An 18,342-nucleotide genomic window follows, 5' to 3' on the forward strand; every position below is an offset into this window, starting at 1 on the left:
TTCCTCACCTCAATTTCAATCTCTCTCCTCCCCCCTCCCGTGTTCTCCCCAAACCCTTTCCTGAGTCTGCTCTGCATGCAGCCCATTCTCTGGGTGTGGGGATAGGAGGCTTTCAAGGGGAACCCTGCTCTCTGTGGTAAGCAATGCGCTCTCCTTTGGTTTCCAGTGGACATTTTGTGCTATGGTTGTTACAGCCAGAAACCTTCCCTAATACTCTGTTTACATGGCTATCAACGCCACACCACCTTCCCCTCCTCCTCCTCCTGTGCCCCCCGGCCCTGAGCTGGGAGGGACCCCAGATCCCACCCAGAAATGGCGGTTACAGGGTTTGAGTTTTCTCACGCTGTTTTCAAAGATCAGTCTGACTCCACTTCATGAATTGTCCATTTCCCTCCCCCGCCCACAGGAGGAACTGAATTGAAACAAGAAACAAACAAAAAAACAGGAGGACTTGTGGCACCTTAGAGACTAACCAATTTATTTGAGCATGAGCTTTCGTGAGCTACAGCTCACTTCATCAGAGTGTAACTCACGAAAGCTTATGCTCAAATAAATTGGTTAGTCTCTAAGGTGCCACAAGTCCTCCTTTTCTTTTTGCGAATACAGACTAACACGGCTGCTACTCTAAAAGAAACAAAGAGGATCAATCAGCTCCACACGCTGCCAACTCATTTGCGGAGGGGTTTGGAGGCAAGGGGACCCGCTCCCCAGCCTGGCATAAGGGGCCCCTGATCTCGAGCGGGGGATGGGACTGTCTCTCACTGTGTCTCTGGGCAGCGCTCAGTACAAGGCAGCCCCGACCTCAAGAGCTGAGCTCTAGGTGCTGCCATAACACTCACAGTCATTTATAAGTGACCCAACTGCGTCTCCTTCAAGGCCCGGAAAGGGTTAAATTTCAGACACTGATTTTGAGTCTCTCTCTTGTTTAATCTGTCTCCTCCCGCGAGAAACAAGCCCCCCCCCCCCTTAAATAAACGGTGAATCCCGTTCTAGCAGTGTCTGGAGTTAGTGTCTAACAGTCTGGGGCATGCAGTTCTTGTGGCACCACACCACATGCCCACTGCCTGCCACTGAGTGAAAATCACAGCACTTTTCCAAGCCATTCACCTCCCTTTGAATACCCACAGGTTCATTCTGAAAGTTTTTTTTTTAGAATTTGTTTAATGAAGCCATCACAGTCTCTTTAGCACATTAATAAGCCTGATATTTCCCAGCTGCTTAGGAGAGAATCTGATCAGACTTTTCTGCCCCCCTATTTATTATTATTATGATTTTGTATTACATCAGCTCTTAGGAGCCCCATGCATGGACCAGGGTTGTGCTAGGTGCTGTACAAACCCAGAACACAAAGCCAGTCCCTGCCCCTTGTGCAAGAGTGGCACTGTTAGCCCCATGCGGGATTGATGGTAGGAATCATTCCCTTTGAGGTGGGTGAGACTGGAGGAGGAAGGTAGCTGGGTCCATAAGCGTGTGCCATGAACACAGCTGTGCAGGAAAGGAACAAACCGTGGATCAGGGTTTTAAAAATCAGTGTAGAATAAAGGATTAGATGAAAAGCAGATGATGCTATAAAAGGAAATGCTCTGCTACATAATGCATAATTGACCTGCGGAACTCATTGCCCAAGGATGTTGTTGAGGCCAAGAACTTGGCAAGATTCCCAGAATAATTTTATTTGGATGAGGTGAGTATCCAGAGTTAGATACTAAAGGTTGTTTTGTAATCACTAAAAAAATTGGGAAGGGCTATAAACCCTCATGCTTCAGGGCACGATCCAACCTAACAAGGGTCAGGAAGGAACTTGCCTTGGGAGGACTTTTCAGAATTTGTTCATGCTCTGGGAGCAGCAAGACTGGTTCTCTCTTTAGGCAGCAGGAGTGTGGGAGGGTGGGGCCAAAAACTGGCTTTACCCAGCAAGATCCAACTTACACTTGCTCCCAGGAGGGAGGAAATTCCTACCTGCTATGAGGCCACAGTTAAAGAAAACATGGATGCAGTTGCAAGAATATGAAATCAGGTCACGTAGAATATCAAGGTTGGAAGGGACCTCATCTAGTCCAACCCCCTGCTCAAAGAAGGACCAATCCCCAATTTTTGCCCCAGATCTGTAAATGGCCCCCTCAAGGATTGAACTCACAACTCTGGGTTTAGCAGGCCAATGCTCAAACCACTGACCTATCCCTCCCACCCACTCTCCTTCTGCTGACACACATGCACTCTACATGCCTGTCTATAGAAATCTGGGGTCCATCATGTTTGCTGGAACCCCACCCCTTCCATTCCACCCCAGTTACAGATGTTTTGAGCTCCGGGTCCCGGTACAAGTGTCACACCTGTCCCCATCTCTCATCAGCCTCACACACTCCACTCTCTAGGCTCCTCCTGGTCCCCTCTCTCCCAGGCCCAGATCAACAAGGTATTTGGGCTCCTGACCTCTACTGATATTATGGGACCCTGTCGCTCCCCCAGGGATGCAGAGCTGCCTGGCCTGCATCCCTAGGCTACCTTCTAGCCTGGCCTGGCTCCTGGTGGAGTTAGTCCCTCCCTAGCAGAAGGGGCCGCGGCCAGGCTGGCACTGAGCCCGTCGTCACAGTGGTGGAGCGGCCCACGAGGCTAGGGCCGCGACTGCGGGCGGTGCTCGGCGCTGCTAGGGAGCCGGGCCCAGCTTGTTGTAAATGCTTTAGTAGGACATGAGGATGTTTGAATGGTTCTGTCAGCCAGGGAGTGCGCACTTTCCCCGAGAAAGAGACTGGAGTATTAATGGAAAAGCTGATTTTAAATTGCTCTTAGCGAGTGGGGCTGATTTGATCCTGGGAGCGGCTCCTAGGGAGCTGGAGGCGACGTTACGGACCGCGCCGATCGCCCTGGGATCGTTGACCCGACAGAGCCAGCTGCGAGAGCAGCCCAGCGGGCTTCAGCCGAAGCCGGGCTCCTGGCGGGACTCGCTTTTAGCCCGCTTCAAGGGCCCCGATCCTGTGCGAGCCGGGCTCTGTTGGTCTAGGCTCGGGCTGCTTTGGCACTCCGGCGGCAGATGGAGCCATCGGCTTCTCCCCCTGCCCAGGCAACGCAGCCCGCGGGGCTTCCTCATGGCAGCAGAGCCAGGCCCAGTGTCACTGGGGGGAGGTTTTCGCCTCCCTGCTCCTGCCCGTGCGAGCAGCACAAGTCTCTGTGCGCTCTGCCTTCTCCCCTGGCCGTGCTCTGCCTTTGGATTGCACCTGCTGCGGTGTTAAGGGGAGGTGCTGCTGGGGGTCAATGTGGGGCAGCAGCCGGTCACGGGGCCAGTGCCCCAGCGAAGCCCGAGCTCCAGGAGGACCCCGACAGCAGCAACGTGAAGGAGGTGGAGGAGATGGGGGGAGGGGAGGAGGAGGAGAAGGAGGTGGAGGAGAGGGGGGGACAGAAGGAGGAGGAGATTCAGACGTGGGGATTCCTGGCCCAACCAACACCCTCCACAACCTCCCAAGGCGGGCTCCTGACCCATGAAGCCAGAGAAGGCACTTCTGGTGAGCGAACCTTTGTAAATACAATAAGGGTTTAAAAGCAAGTGTGTTTAGTGATTCATTTGCCCTGAAGACTTGGGATGCATTCGCGGCCAGTACAGCTACTGGAAAAGTCTGTTCATGTGTCTGGGGACGGAGCGGGAATCCTCCAGGGACAGCTCAGTGAAGCTCTGCTGGAGCTACTCTGAAAGCCTTTGCAGAAGGTTTCTGGGTGGGGCAGCCTTATTCCGTCCTCCACGGTAGGACACTTTACCACGCCAAGCCAGTAGCAAGTCGTCTGGAATCACTGCAGCACAGAGCATGGCAGCGAATGCTCCTGGGTTTTGGGTGCATTCAAGCAACATTTGTCATTTATCTCTCTGTGTTAGCCTCAGGAGAGCGATATCATTCAGGGTCACCTGGTTGAAATAGGGGAATTTGTTCAAGGGGACATTCAGAGGTGCCCGTTCTTGCTGAGCTGTTTGGGTGTGGCTAATGATAGCCATGCGGTGGGGCGAGGGGTGAAGCGATCATCCCAGAGAATTGGGTTGAGGGGGGGTGTGTTGTGTTGCACATCCACCTGAAAACTGCAGCCTCTCCTTTTAAATGGCCAACCCACCAGGCATTGCTTGGTATGGGAAAGGAGGGCACCGCAGTTCGAAAGCATTCCCACATGTTATGAAGGCGGAAGAAGCCAAACTCCGCATGCCCCTTGGGATTACTAGGGCTACCTGCAAGCCAAATTCTGGTGCCCAGCCGCGTGTGATGTCTCACGCCGAACCAGCAGGCACTCACTAAAAAAGGCAAAACGTGACCTTGTATCGAAAGAACATGTGCTGTGTGGTTTGAATCGCTTGATTCACTCTGAAAGAGTCTCCCCTTTGTTCTCTAAAATGTATCTTTTTTAATTCTGCTCTCCCTTTTTTTCCTCCCACAGGTGCAAATGTTTCTACGCTCCCCCTATCATCTCCATCCCAGAGGCCATGTCCTTAATGATGTCTGATGGCATGGGAAGGATTCACTTTTAGATTCAGGCCTTTTGGAGCAGATTAGCGTATGGCATTTGGGAGAGGTTAACACTAATCAGAAAAAAGCCACTCTTATACCAGCATAAGAGAATCTGTCCAGGGCGCTGGTCTTGGGATAACTATACCTCTATACCTCATAAAACTTTCCTGTGTAGAAGTGGACTCAGATGGCTGCCTGGGGCTTACCTGGATCCCTGTAGGTCATGCTGGTTAACATTTTTCAAGGGAAAAGTGTTTTCATTAAAAATGGTTTTTATTTTTCAAAAATAAGATTTTTCCTTTGTGGTAAAGGGAAAAGGACTCTAACCATTCTGATGTTTTCTTTCGTTTTCTTTCTTTTTCTTTTTTTTTTTGGTAAAAATACAAGGGAAAAAAATCATGAGAGTTGGGTGAATTGCAAACACTGTGAAACAAAATTAACTTCTCCATCCGTGGAGCTGAGGTGGAGCCTGGCAGCTGAGCCAGGGCCAGGTAAACTTTGCATAGCTTGTCCTCACAGGATTTATATTTCCAAGGGTATCGTGGCCTCACGGTCGGTCTGGGGCCATTTCTAACGCAGCACTGGATACCGCGGTACATTCACTTTTCCATTGCTCCTGTTGGCTAAAAAGAATGTTCCAACTCGGATTAGCCCCAGCTTTCTCTCTGTCCCAGACCTCGAAACCAGCCTGTCCTAACAACCTCAAATTGGGTCAGAACATTCCCACTGGATACAGACCTCCCATTCTAAAGCTGCAAGGATGTCTCCTGGGGATTGTTGTAGCAGGGCCTGAGTTGGCCTTATAAAGGAAAGCAAACCCTGACTGTAACTATTATGCAGCTACTACGGCTCCCTAGTATACTGCACGGACCTGTTGCATTCAGATGGGAGTATGGGTTCCTTGGCCACGTAAGACTTTCATTAACTGTTCTGTGCTTGTACAATACCTAGCTCAGTGGGACCCTGATCCCTGCCTGGCATTTCTAAGTGCTACAGATATTAACAATTATTATTTAGAAAGGTTATACACCTAGCGATCTGATGAGCAGGAAGAGTTACATGCTGTCCTAGAGACTGGATGACGCCCGTCCTTCTAGCTACAACTGGCTTTTGTAGTTCCCCTCAGATGTCTATTAGCAATGACAAAACCAGCCGTTGGTCTCATGTTACAATGTACTAGTCTCTCACTGTTCTTCACCAGCTGCAGCTGTACACTAATGGTGTGCTGGGTAAAGGAGGCTGCAGCACCTCTCCTGTTATTGCTCTTTGTGGGTGGAGAAAGATGCTTATCAGTGGGGTGCGGATATAAACACGAGAAGGGGTGCACCTGGCCTTTGTAGCTCCCTACAGGAGGCCCTGTGGTTCCACTGCATCTCGCCCCTGGAAGTGGCGCTGTGTGAGGAATGGAGCAGTGAAGGTGGATCCTCCAGGCTTGCCTAGAGAGGCCTCTCCAGAGCTGTCATCTTGGAAACTACAGAGCCCTGGTCCTCCAAGGGCTAGGAGGGCTAGTGACAGCCAATCAGAGCCCAGTGAGCTCAGCTAAAAGGAGCTGTGGGCCCTGGGTGGGATCAGGGGCAGGGAGGGGAGCTCCTCTCTGGCCAAGGGAGTCTGAGCACTAAACAGGGTTAGCTCTGGCTCCACGGGCACAGTGGGGTTCACATGGAGAGAGGGGCCTGAGCCTCTGGCCCTAAGCGAAGGGTGAAGACAGAGGGGCAGGTGGGAAGAGGCCCAGGGAAGTAGCAGCAAAGGATTTCAGGGAGCTGTGTGCGGCTGCTGGGCATGGGGTCCCTGGGTTGGAGCCCAGGGCAGTGAATGGGCCCGAGTTCCCTGCCGGCCACTGTCAAAATGGGGTAAATCCCGTGAAATGGGGAGAAGCCTAACCTAAGCCCCAAGAAGGGGACTGGGCTGGTTTGGATGCCTGAGCAAAGGACTGCATTTAAAGGTCCCCGAGCAGGGGCTGGAGACGCTGGTGAGGACACACAGACTGTGCATTTGTTGGACTCTTTGCCACCCTGGAAGAGGTTCACTGTGACTGGCTGGGGGGGGGGTCAAGCCACTGAAGTCGTGCCCAGCAAGGTCGACAACCTACTGGGGGCACCAGGAGCCAGAAAAGGACTGCAGCACTGCACCCGGCCACAAGGAAGCGCTCATGGTGAGTGTCCCCCTTCACGAGCCTGGTTTGGATATGATCATAGCCCTCCCCCTCCATGAGGCGACTATACAGATACAGGTGGTGGGCCAGTCTCTAACCTTGTGTAGCTGCACGGCAGTTACCCGGGGATTGAGATTACCCCTTCATCCCCTTGCTACCACCTGGTCTTTTGCACCGATTGCCCATTGTTTGAGCAGGTGCCTCACAACCAGCCATCTCACCACTGGCTATTTACCCTCGCCCTGGTGGCTTTTGTTATGCCTGAGTGCACACTTTTGGGAATGAAAGATGAGTAGCATGGAGGAGAGAAGTTGAAGAGGCGACCCTGCGAGCTGCAGCCCCTTGGGATTGTTTTCAAAGCCACTCAGCAAAATTAAAGAGTGGGATAGTGAGAAGAAAAGGCCTTTTCATTCAGCAATCGGCAGCCGCCCAGAGATAATCACTGTGGTCACTGTGGGCCCATTGAAGCCAGTGGAAAAGCTCCCAGGGGCTTTAGATCAGGTTCTAAATCTAGGGAAGAAAATACACCCTAGTAAAGGACACAGCAGTAACTGGCTTGGTGGCATAAGATGCCATGAACACATTGTCCCCACACTCTGCTGTTTGCAGTGGCTCAATAGAGAGTCCAATTCAAGGCCTCCATCTTGATATTGAAAACCTTGCATTGGATTGGCCCAGGCTACTTGAGAGATTGATGGCCTTTCCTTGACAATGGCCTCCTGTGATGGCTCTATTCTACTGGAACAATGAAACTGCCCACCTACAGGAAGAGGCTTGGGTCTTTGGGAGACTGAATTTACACAGGAGATGGACTTAGACTGTGGAACTCACCACTACAAGATGGGAAAGACCCAGGAATTAGAGACCTTCAATGCAAAACATTGATTCAGCTTAGTTTTCCCTCCACATATTCTTCCCCCTCACCCATGGATACAGACTCATATGCGCTCATGCACACACACACACACACACACACAGAAGCACACAGAACACTCCCACTCACTCCCACAAACATAAATGAGCAAACAAAACTCTATGAACTGTCCAAACTAATTCTCCTTTAGGCTGGGAAGAAAGAGAGAAATTGCATTAATATCTAGTCTGTAGATTGTGCTGAACTGCTGCCATTGCTAACCTAGTCTGGATTTGAACCGAGTGCCTAGACAGAAAAAAAGATTTCCATTGGCCGGTCCTGATCACTTGAGCCCCTTCCTCTCACCAGTGCCCACTCTGGGGAGCTACATCAGGGCCCTCCCTTGGGGGCAGGGATAGCTCAGTGGTTTGAGCATTGGCCTGCTAAACACAGGGTTGTGAGTTCAATCCTTAAGGGGGCCATTTGGGGCAAAAATTGGGGATTGGTCCTGCTTTGAGCAGGGGGTTGGACTAGATGACCTCCTGAGGTCCCTTCCAATCCTGAGATTCGATGATCATAGCTTAACAGTTCTGTTGTTTCAGTCCCCAAATGAGTGTGTAAACTCTCTAGCCTCTCTATAAAGGGGCAAAAACTCCCCAGGCAGAGTAAGCAGCTAGGCAAATCCCCCTTTATGGCCCTGTTTCACCTCAGCCCCATGCCCTGACACCATTGCTCACAGCCTGACCCTGAAACCTCAACTACCTTGGGCTGTCCTGCTCCCACATTCTTCCTTCCAGCCACAAGAGGGCACCAGCATGTCAAGAAATCTTTCACCTGTTTCACTTGTTCTTTCCCTTGCTTTATGTTGGGCGTCTCTGCATGTCTTGGCCCAGGGCAGGTTTTAGGATCTGAGAAGCATTTCCTGCATGGCTGCATTTGATCTTCTATTTCATCATCCACTGATGTGTTATAGAAATGGCCACAATAAAACGCCAAAGGGCTGCCAACTGAGTGGCCGTTCAATTGGGATGTGCCTGCGTAGCTTGTTAGGCTATAATAATAATAATTAATAATAGCTTCCTTCTCCTCCTAACCAAGGCCTGTTTGCATGCACACAATTAAGGCTTGCATAATGATTTCAACTTAATGAGATCCTCAGCCGCACATCCGCGGGGCAGCTATTTCAGAGGTAATAACACTCAGGGCTGTAGGCGCTGGGTCCAAATTTCTGGTGGGACACAGCTTTGGCATGCTACGGTGTAACAGGCGGAGACAATGCGGCCGTGTTTGTTGCTTTGAATTGGGCTGAGGGTTGCAACAAGAAGGTTATTTCCTTGCCTCAAATAAAGCACAACAGTGTTTCAATGCTGGAATAGCTCTGCAGGCGAACATGTGCATATGCCCATGATTGTGAGTGTGAATGCATGTGTGCACACACGTGAATATAAGTGCGTGGGTTTGCGTGTGTGTTTATGCACGTCCGTATGCGTGTGTGGGCATGTGAGAGTGTGTGCATGTGTGAAAGCGCTGTGGGACCATTAATAGCCAGGAGCGTTTCAGGCCTGCACTTCGCCTGGGATCTGAACATGGACAGCAACCCCTGCAGCAGCACCATGGACCCAAGGGAGGGGAGTGTCATTCTCCTGATAATGGGAATGACATGAGAGTGGGGCCATTTCCTGGGGATAAATAACCCTCCCTCGGCTCAGCCCCAGGCCATCAGCCCAAGGCAGCCGGTCATTAATCCCCAGGAAATGCTCTGCAGCTTGACCATGAACCTTGATTAGTGCAGATACACAGCACTTAACTCGATTGCTAAGAGATTAGCTTGGAAGCAAGGCGCAGGGAGGTCGTTACCCTTCTGGTAATTGGGTTTCTCCTGCAGCTCTGATTTGGTTATCTGACTCCAGACATCTCCTGGTCTGGTGAATTTCTCCTGTAGCTACATCCTCGTTAGCAGCAGCTGCTCTCCTGCCCTGTGCTGAGGGTTGGAGTGAATGACTTCTCAGGCCCAGAAGGGGGCCCTTTCTCTAACAGGCTGGTGCTGGATATTCAGTTCTAATCAACGCCAACCCCTCTTTAAATGCCATGTGATGTTTTCCCAGATGCGTTTTTTTCCTTCTCACTCCCCTGCCCTCAGACGTCTCAAGCAAAGAGCTGATCCGGCAAGGGCTGGGATGTCACAAGTGCCGTACTCAAGCCCCAATGTTTTAATTTCCAGTTGGTGTGCCCTGCAGCAGGCATGAAGTCTAATGTAATCTCACACCAGCCCTGTGTATCAGCTGATCAATCTATCTATCTCCATACCCACCCTCCCCGCCATACATTTATCTATCTCAGCATGTATGCCATGGCATCATAGTATCGACAGGTATGGAGGAACACATGGTTTGATCCGACACATCCCTTAGGGGAGGATTTATTAAAGAGGATATTCTATACCCTAGTAAAGAGGAGAGGATGGAAGCTGATAAAGCACAGGTAGGAACTGAAGAGAGACAGCCAAACAAAAAAGAGTCCCATTCAATTACATCACATGAAGGCAGACAACTAAATATTGACAAATTGTGTAAGTGCTTGTATACAAATGCTAGAAGTCTAAATAGTAAGAAGTCTAAATGAGTGCCTGGAATTAAATGAGGATATTGATATAATAGGCACCACAGAAACTTAGTGGAACGATGATAATTGATGGACATGGTAATACCAGGCCACAAAATATATAGGAATGACAGAGTAGGTCATACTGGTGGGGGAGTGGCACTATCTGGGAAAGAAAGCATAGAGTCAAGTACAGTAAAAATCTTAAATGAATCGAACTATCTCTATGGATAGAAATTCCATGCATGAATAATACAATTCTAGCAGTAGGAATATATTGCTGAGCACCTGATCGGGATGGTGATGGTGACTGTGAAATGCTCAGGGAGATTAGAGAGGCTACAAAAACAGAAAACCCAATAATAATGGGAGATTTCAATGACCCCATATTCACTGGGGACATGACACCTCAGGATGGGATGCAGAGATAAAATTTGTAGACACCATTAACGACTGCTTCTTGGAGCAGCTAGTCCTGGAACCCACACAGGGAGAGGCAATTCTCGATTTAGTCCTAAGTGGGAGCACAGGATCTGGTCCCAGAGGTGAATGTAGCTGAACCTCTCAGTAATGGTTACCAGAATGTAATTAAATTTAATTGGGGAGGAAAATACCAAAGAAGCCCACCACCGTAGCATTTCATTTCAAAAAGGGGAGCTACACAAAAGTGAGGAGGCTGGTTAAATGTAAAAGGAACAATCACAAGAGTGAAATGCCTGCGAGCTGCAAGGAAACTTTTATGAAAACACCATAATAGAGGTGCAGACTATGTGGATACCCCAAATTAAAAAAAAAAGTAAGGGGATCAAAAATAAATAAATGAAGCCATCATGGCTAAACAACTGAGTAAAAGAGATGGTTAAAGACAAACAGATGGCCTTTAAAAATTGGAAGTCAAATCCTACTGAGGAAAACGGAAAGGAGAATAAACTCTGGCAAGTCAAATGTAAAAGTATAATTAAGCAGGCCAAAAAGAGAATGTGAAGAGCAACTAGCAAAAGACACAAAAACTGACAGCCAAATTTGTTTAACTACGTCAGAAGCAAGAAGCCTGCCAAACAACTGGGGGGACCACTGGACAATTGAGGTGCTAAAGGAGCACTCAGGGACAAGGCCGTTGAGGAGGAGTTAAATACATTCTTTGCATCAGTCTTCACTGCAGGGGATGTGAGGGAGATTCCCACAGCTGAGCCATTCTTTTTAGGTGACTAAGTTGAGGAATTCAGAGTAGCAGCCGTGTTAGTCTGTATTCGCAAAAAGAAAAGGATCTGTGTGTATAAAAACATCCTCACTGCATTTTCCACTTTTATGCATCCGATGAAGTGAGCTGTAGCTCACAAAAGCTTGTGCTCAAATAAATTGGTTAATCTCTAAAGTGCCACAAGTACTCCTTTTCTTTTTGCGAAATTTGAGGAACTGTCCCAGATTGAGGTGTCAGTAGAAGAGATTTTGAAATTGATAATTAAACAGTAATAAGTCACCAGGACCAGATGGTATTCACCCAAGAGTTCTGAAAGTACTCAGATATGAAATTGCAGAGCTACTAACTGTAGTATGTAACCTACTGCTTAAATCAACCTCTGTACCAGGTGCCAGATGGATACCTAATGTGACACCGATTTAAAAAAAAAGGACTCCATAGGCAATCCTGGCAATTACAGGCCTGTAAATCTAACCTCAGTACCAGGCAAATTGATTGGAACTATAGTAAAGAACAGAATTATCAGACACATAGATGAACATGATATGTTGGGGAAGAGTCAACATGGCTTTTATGAAGGGAAATCATGCCTCATCAATCTATTAGAATTCTTTGAGGGTGTCAAAAAAACATGTGGACAAGAGTGAATATAGTGAACCTGAACTTTCAGAAAGCCTTTGACAAAATCCCTCACCAAAGGCTCTTAAGCAAAGTAAGGAGTCATGGGATAAGAGGGAAGATCCTGTCATGGATCAGTAACTGATTTAAAGGAAACAAATGATAGGTATAAATCACCATTTTTCACAGTGGAGAGAGGTAAATAGTGGGGTCCCCCAGGGATCTGTACTGGGACAAGTGTTGTTCAACATATTCACAAATGATCTGGAAAAAGGGGTAAACAAAGTTTGCAGACCATACAAAATTACTCAAGATAGTTAAGTCCAAAACAGACTGAAAAGTTACAAAGGGATCTCACAAAACTAAGTGACTGGAGAAGAAAATAGCAGATGAAATTCATAGAATTTCAAGAGGTTTTCTAGTCCAGTCCCCTGCACCCATGGCAGGACTAAGTATTATCTAGACCATTATTCAGTGTTGATAAATGCAATGTAAACACAGTGGAAAATATAATACCAATTACACATACGAAAAGATGGGTCTAAATGAGCTGTTACCACTCAAGAAAAAGATCTTGGGGTCATCGTGGAGAGTCCTCTGAAAACATCTGCTCATTGTGCAGCAGCAATCAAAAAAGCGAACAGAATGTTAGGTACCATTAAGAAGTAAGACAGAAATTATCATAATGCTGTTATATAAATCCATGGTACGCCCACACCTTGGACACTGCGTTCAGTTCTGGTCATCCTATCTCAAAAAAGATATATTAGAATTAGAAAAAGTACAGAGAAGGGCAACAAAACTGATTAGGGGTATGGAACAGCTTCCGTACGAGGAGAGATTAAAAAGACTGGGACTTTTCAGCTTGGAAAAGAAACCACTGAGGGGGAATGTGATAGAGGTCTATAAAATCATGACTGGTGTGGAGAAAGTGAATAAGGAAATGTTATTTACCCCTTCACATAATACATGAATCAGGGGTCACCCAATGAAAATGATAGTCCGCAGGTTTAACACAAACCAAAGGCAGTACTTCTTCACACAATGTACAGTTAACCTGTGGAACTTGTTGCCAGTGGATGTTGTGATGGCCAAAAGTGTAACTGGGTTAAAAAAAAATTAGATAAATTCATGGAGGACAGGTCCATCAATGGTTATTAGATGGTCAGGGATGCGACCCCATGCTCTGGGTGTCGCTAAACCTCTGACTGCCAGAAGTTGGGAGTGGAAGACGGGATGGATGACTTGATAATTGCCCTTTTCTGTTCATTCCCTCTGTAGTATCTAGCAGTGGCCATTGTCAGAAGAGAGGACACTGAGCTAGATGGACCATTGGTCTGACCTCGTACGGACATTCTTATGTTCTCATCTGCCCCTCACCACCCCGTACATTTTGTCGGCAGTTGCACCTATATTCATAATCTGGGGGCTGGCGAAGTTCTGTGCCATTGCACCAGCAGCCTTGTCCTTGGTGAGAAGGATCTGCCCCCATCCTGCATGTGGCATAAGGAATCTCGTGTCAGGGCCAGAGTAGCCAGACCATCCTGCAGCGATGTCCCTCCGAAAGGTGGGAGCAACACAAATCAGGGTGCACCTGCTGTCCTTTCCTGAAGGCATTAAAGCCCCACATCACCATGGCTCCCCACTCTGTCTGGTGCTAGGAGAGATAAGCCAGGTGGGTTTTACTAGCCCTCTGCAACTCCTGGACCCGCCCGTCATACTAAAGGCCTTTTGTGGAAGTGTCACTTGCATTGGTGGGTAAGCCTTTTGTACCTGGCTTGGGGCTGACTTGAGCTGGAAAAGGGATAAAAGATTCAGAGCTAGGGATGGAAGTGCTGGGAGACACTGAGCTACTGTGCTGCAGTAATAGCCCATTTGAGCCAGCCATGTCCCCTGGCTGGTGCGGATGTACCAGCCAGTCTTGCTCAGAAGATAACTCGTGAGGTCTTAGAGTGTAATGAGCAGCCAGCCCTGTAGGTGGCATCAGTGCCGCTCTTTAAAACATCTGATGAAGTGAGCTGTAGCTCACGAAAGCTCATGCTCAAATAAATTGGTTAGTCTCTAAGGTGCCACAAGTACTCCTTTTCTTTTTGCGAATACAGACTAACACGGCTGTTCCTCTGAAACCGCTCTTTAATCTGAGTTGGCAGAGGATGCTTAGGGTAGGTTTTAGCAGTGTGAATTCATCTCCCAGCAGTCACTCACACACAGTTGACTCCCCACCTCTTTACCCCATCTCCCTCCATCTCTTCTTCCTACTGCTCCCTTTGATTGTTCCCTCTCCTTCTTTTCTCCTCCCACCCCTTCCTTCTCCATGCTCCTTTCCTTGCACACATCCAGTGATTCCCATAGTGTGAGGCATGTGTCGGGGGGCCTGAAGGACTAGCAGGGAGAAGGGGGTGGAGGGCAGATAGGCCTAGCAGCCACAGTTTGACACAACAAAGTCTCTAGCTGTTAAGATTACAGAAAAAACCTGGGAAATGGGACCCGAGTGTAACTGAGGTAGAAAAGTCTCCCTGAGTTTGCAGAGGCTGAGCCAGTATCTCCGAGGTGTGACCTGCTGTGTTGAGGTCAGTGGGCATTAGCTCAGTGGCCAGTGATGGTACTTTAAATGTTGACATTTCTCAGCTCATCATGGAGGGTTGGACTGTGACAATCTGCACTGGCATTTCCCAAAGGGGAGGCCCTGAAGGACCAGCTAAGGGACTAGGGAAGGAGGATGTGTTCAGATGGTCCAGTCTTTAAGCACACAGGGCAGGACTGCAGGGGGCATGGCTTGTTTTGTTTTTCTGAAGGGGAGCTGAGCTTTCAGACGCTTTCGAGACACAGCAGCAAGTGCTGAATGCAGCAGCACCAACCTCGACTGTGCAAACGTCAGGAGTCAGGCCCCCCACAATCATGAGATTAGCACAAAAATAACAAGATTTTAACAAATAATGATAAATGTTGGGTTCTTATTTGCCTCCTGTTTTCTGAGCCTTTAGGGCTGTGTTTTCCTACTCGTCTCTGAAACAGCCAGGACTAGAAACTTGATTTTTGTTTTAAAAGGAAGCTGAGATTCTCATGTGACTCCAGGAGCTGGGGCTTTAAGAGATACCCCCAAATACTGCAGGACTCATGGTAAAGTTGTGAGAGTTGGTGACACTGTTTAAAGAACAGCTGGGACTAAAGATTGCCTCTCATATAGTAGCAGAAGGCTGGGGTGCCTGGGGAGCCATTGCTATGGACACCCAAGGATGCCCCTCCTCCTCCAGACCCAGCCTTCTTCAGGGTCAGAGTGAGTTGGGGGTGTAGGCGGATGGAGTAAAACAAGCAAAAGCCTCAGGTTCCAGCTGCATTAGCAAAGCCCCTTGCTTACTCTGCTGAGGCTGGGCCCAGCGTGTGCTGGGAGTGATGCAATCAGCAGCTGGTACCATTGCCACTGGGCCGTGTTTGTTTTGGCAGACTGAGGTGCCCTGGCCCTGCTGCCATCAGTGTAAGCTGCTGGGCAGTTTGCAGAGCACTGACTGCGATCTCTGCTGCCCCTTGGCGAACTCATGGCTGGCACAGAGAAGAGAATGTCAGTGATTTACTGCCCGAGGTAGAGAGGCTGCAGAAGTGCCTGCAGGTACGGAAGCAGGAGTGGCTCGGGATGGGTTCGTTCCTCAGGGCTCTCCATCTGGCACCTTTCCCCAGCTCACTGTCCAAGTTCAGAACAGCAGTGGGTGTGTGTGGAGTGCCATGCTGTACAGGACCAGAGGAGATCGGCACCTGCAAGAGACAAGGTGTCTTGGGCACGTGTGATTTAGCTGGCTTGGCTGGCGGTGGGTGCATTTGCTAGCAGGACAGGACAGGATCCTCAGCGAGATAACAGCTGTGCTGCTAATAGATGGTAATGGCCGCGTAATGCATGCTTAGCAGCAGGAGGTGGCAGATGACAGAGGTGGGAATTGCCCGATGTCCAGGAGTGCTTGCTGGCGAGACACAGAGCAAGCTCCATTAGGAGCCGGGCTTTGGGAGCCAGAGCTCCATCAGAGTTAAACCTCTGCCCATGAATAATTGAGCAGGAGGCTCCCAGCACTCTTCTCCTCCCCCGCCAGGCCCAGCAGCATCGCCCTTTTGTAGCTAATGTGAGTAATTCATCATTTGCTTAATGAAACATTTCCCAGGGCGGGGGTGGAGCAGGGCGAGATCAGGAGGGGCCAGGAGGCCCTCGAAGCCCCTCAAAGCTGTCTAGTGGCCACTGGGGAAGTGCTGCCCCAAATGAGTTGTGCTTTGGGGAGAGATTCTGCTCTGAGATCCAGCACTCGCTGACGTCATCGGGCGCTTTCTCCTGGGGCGTTGGGATCAGGAGCTAAGATACATTTGTCTTCACTGCAGAGGTAGCCACAGTGATTGGCCCCTGGCTCTGAGCCCCTGGGTTAGCCTAGCCTGGGTGTGAGGAGCAGCCACACTGCAAAGCCCTGCCCCAGTTACTGAGTCCTCACTGGTGCTGCGCTTCCCTATGAGGGTCACTAGGACTTCTCGGGCCGCATCTCGTGGTTCTTCATGCTGCAGCGAGATGAGATTACTTTCCAGTGAATCGTGGGGAGAGGGGTAGCTCAGTGGTTTGAGCATTGGCCTGCTAAACCCAGGGTTGTGAGCTCAATCCTTGAGGGGGGCATTTAGGGATCTGGGGCGAAAATTGGGGAGTGGTCCTGCTTTGAGCAGGGGGTTGGACTAGATGACCTCCTGAGGTCCCTTCCCACCCTGATATTCTATGATTCTATGACCTCCTGAGGTCCCTTCTAGCCCTGGTGTTCTATGATTGGCTGTGCTTCTGGGCATGCAGGTGGGAATGATGGGAAGGCTTCAGGGGACTCTCAGCACTCAAGTGATTTAACCTGCAACATTGGTGGGTTACCAGCTTCCCTTGGGCTTTAGCATACTGGCCCATCACAGACCAGCTAGCCACACTGAAAGCCCCACTAACCTCAGCTGAGAGGGTTTTGTGTGCGGACAGGAGTTGTGCAGGGCTTAATTTGTAATGAAAGAAGTGCTGGGGCTCAAGCAATTTTTATTTACTTTCCTAACTGACGTGGCAAGTCCAGAGGTGGCAGGGCTCTGAACTGCTAAGCCGAGAGGTCCCGAGGCAGGGCTCAGTCCTGGCACAGATTAAGCACCGGAGTTGCGTTGGGGTAACACCTGGGTAGGAGCCTGGGTTAACTCTGCAGTGAAAACTTTTAGAGTGACTTCACTGGAATTGCTCAGCTCAAACCCCTGTGGTTTTGCGAGCACAAAGTAGCCCTTGCTAAGTGTGTATGACATACAGTCCAGTAATGATGCGATGGGCACCCTCTACAGAATGACCACAACGGCTGGGTAGGAAACGTTATCTTTTCCTGCAACGTTTTTCATTTGAAAACAATCTGTATTTTTCATTAGTGTAAAAAAAAAGGCAGTGGAGATTTGGGGGTTTTGTGACAAAATTGAAATTACTTTGGTTTGCAGCCACCGACATTTTTTAGTTCGCTGACAAAAACCTCGTAATTTCACTCCAAACAAAAAAAGTCATGCGAGCTTTTTGTGTTGGACAAAGTCCCATTTTTCAGCAAAAAAAGCATTTTGTCGGAAATTTTTTGACGCAGTCTAATTTATGACTCTGATAGCGACCACTAGTGCCCCGGGGCTCTTCTCAGTCCTGGGAGCCGGGGCCTAGCATCTGGCTCTGGCTCCTTCAACGTGCACAGCTGCTACAGGGGGCTCTGATACTCTCTCACACCCATTTCACATGCCTGGAATTCCACTGGCTTCAGGGGAGTTACCGCACTGGCGTGAGTGAGAGAACAGGCCACTACATCCACGTGCCCAGCACCCGGCACGATTCTCTGGTGATAGATTATTATACCCTCTGGCTGACCCTGGTGTCCCGTGCACTGGTGTAAATCAAAAATATCACTGTTATTATTTAATTGTGGTGGCACTCAAGGCCTCCAGCTGGGACAGGGGCTCCATTGTGCAGGCAGCTCTCAGCCACTGTGGGCAACGGTGGGGACCTGAAGCTCTGCGCCAGTGGCCACAGAGCTCCAAGCCGCTGCCGCCGGCGGGGGGACCCCGGAGCTCTCAGCCACCGCAGGCAGCGGGGGGAACCCTGGAGCTCTCAGCCACTGCAGGTGGCAAGTACTGAAACCCCCGCCCTGCAGCAGGGCTTGGGCTCTTATCCCCCCCATTCTGTCACATTTATTTTTAGTAAAAGTCAGGGACAGGTCACGGGCTTCTGTGAATATTTGTTTCTTGCCCGGGACCTGTCCCTGAATTTTACTAAAAATAACCATGATAAAATCTTAACCTGAGCCATAAGCCATTGCTAGAATGGAGAGAGACTCCAGAATACAGCACTAAGCCCCGGCAATGTGCAGACCCCTGAGGTCAACAGTGGCTTCATTTTCAAGCTTGCCAGCATCTCAACCTCAAG

The 18,342-nt window shown here is 49.3% G+C and overlaps 1 pseudogene across 1 annotated transcript in view; it reads right to left on the minus strand.

Moving 5' to 3' along the window:
- LOC140898046 (C-type lectin domain family 2 member E-like) overlaps window positions 1-4,709 on the minus strand; it is an 89,554-nt pseudogene extending 84,845 nt beyond the window's left edge. Inside the window, exon 1 of the transcript XR_013634598.1 lies at window positions 4,691-4,709. The product of XR_013634598.1 is annotated as a C-type lectin domain family 2 member E-like (transcript). The remainder of the gene's footprint in view (window positions 1-4,690) is intronic.
- Between the last annotated feature and the right edge of the window lie 13,633 nt (window positions 4,710-18,342).

Source organism: Lepidochelys kempii, chromosome 14, assembly GCF_965140285.1.
Source record: "Lepidochelys kempii isolate rLepKem1 chromosome 14, rLepKem1.hap1, whole genome shotgun sequence".
NCBI lineage: Eukaryota > Metazoa > Chordata > Testudines > Cheloniidae > Lepidochelys > Lepidochelys kempii.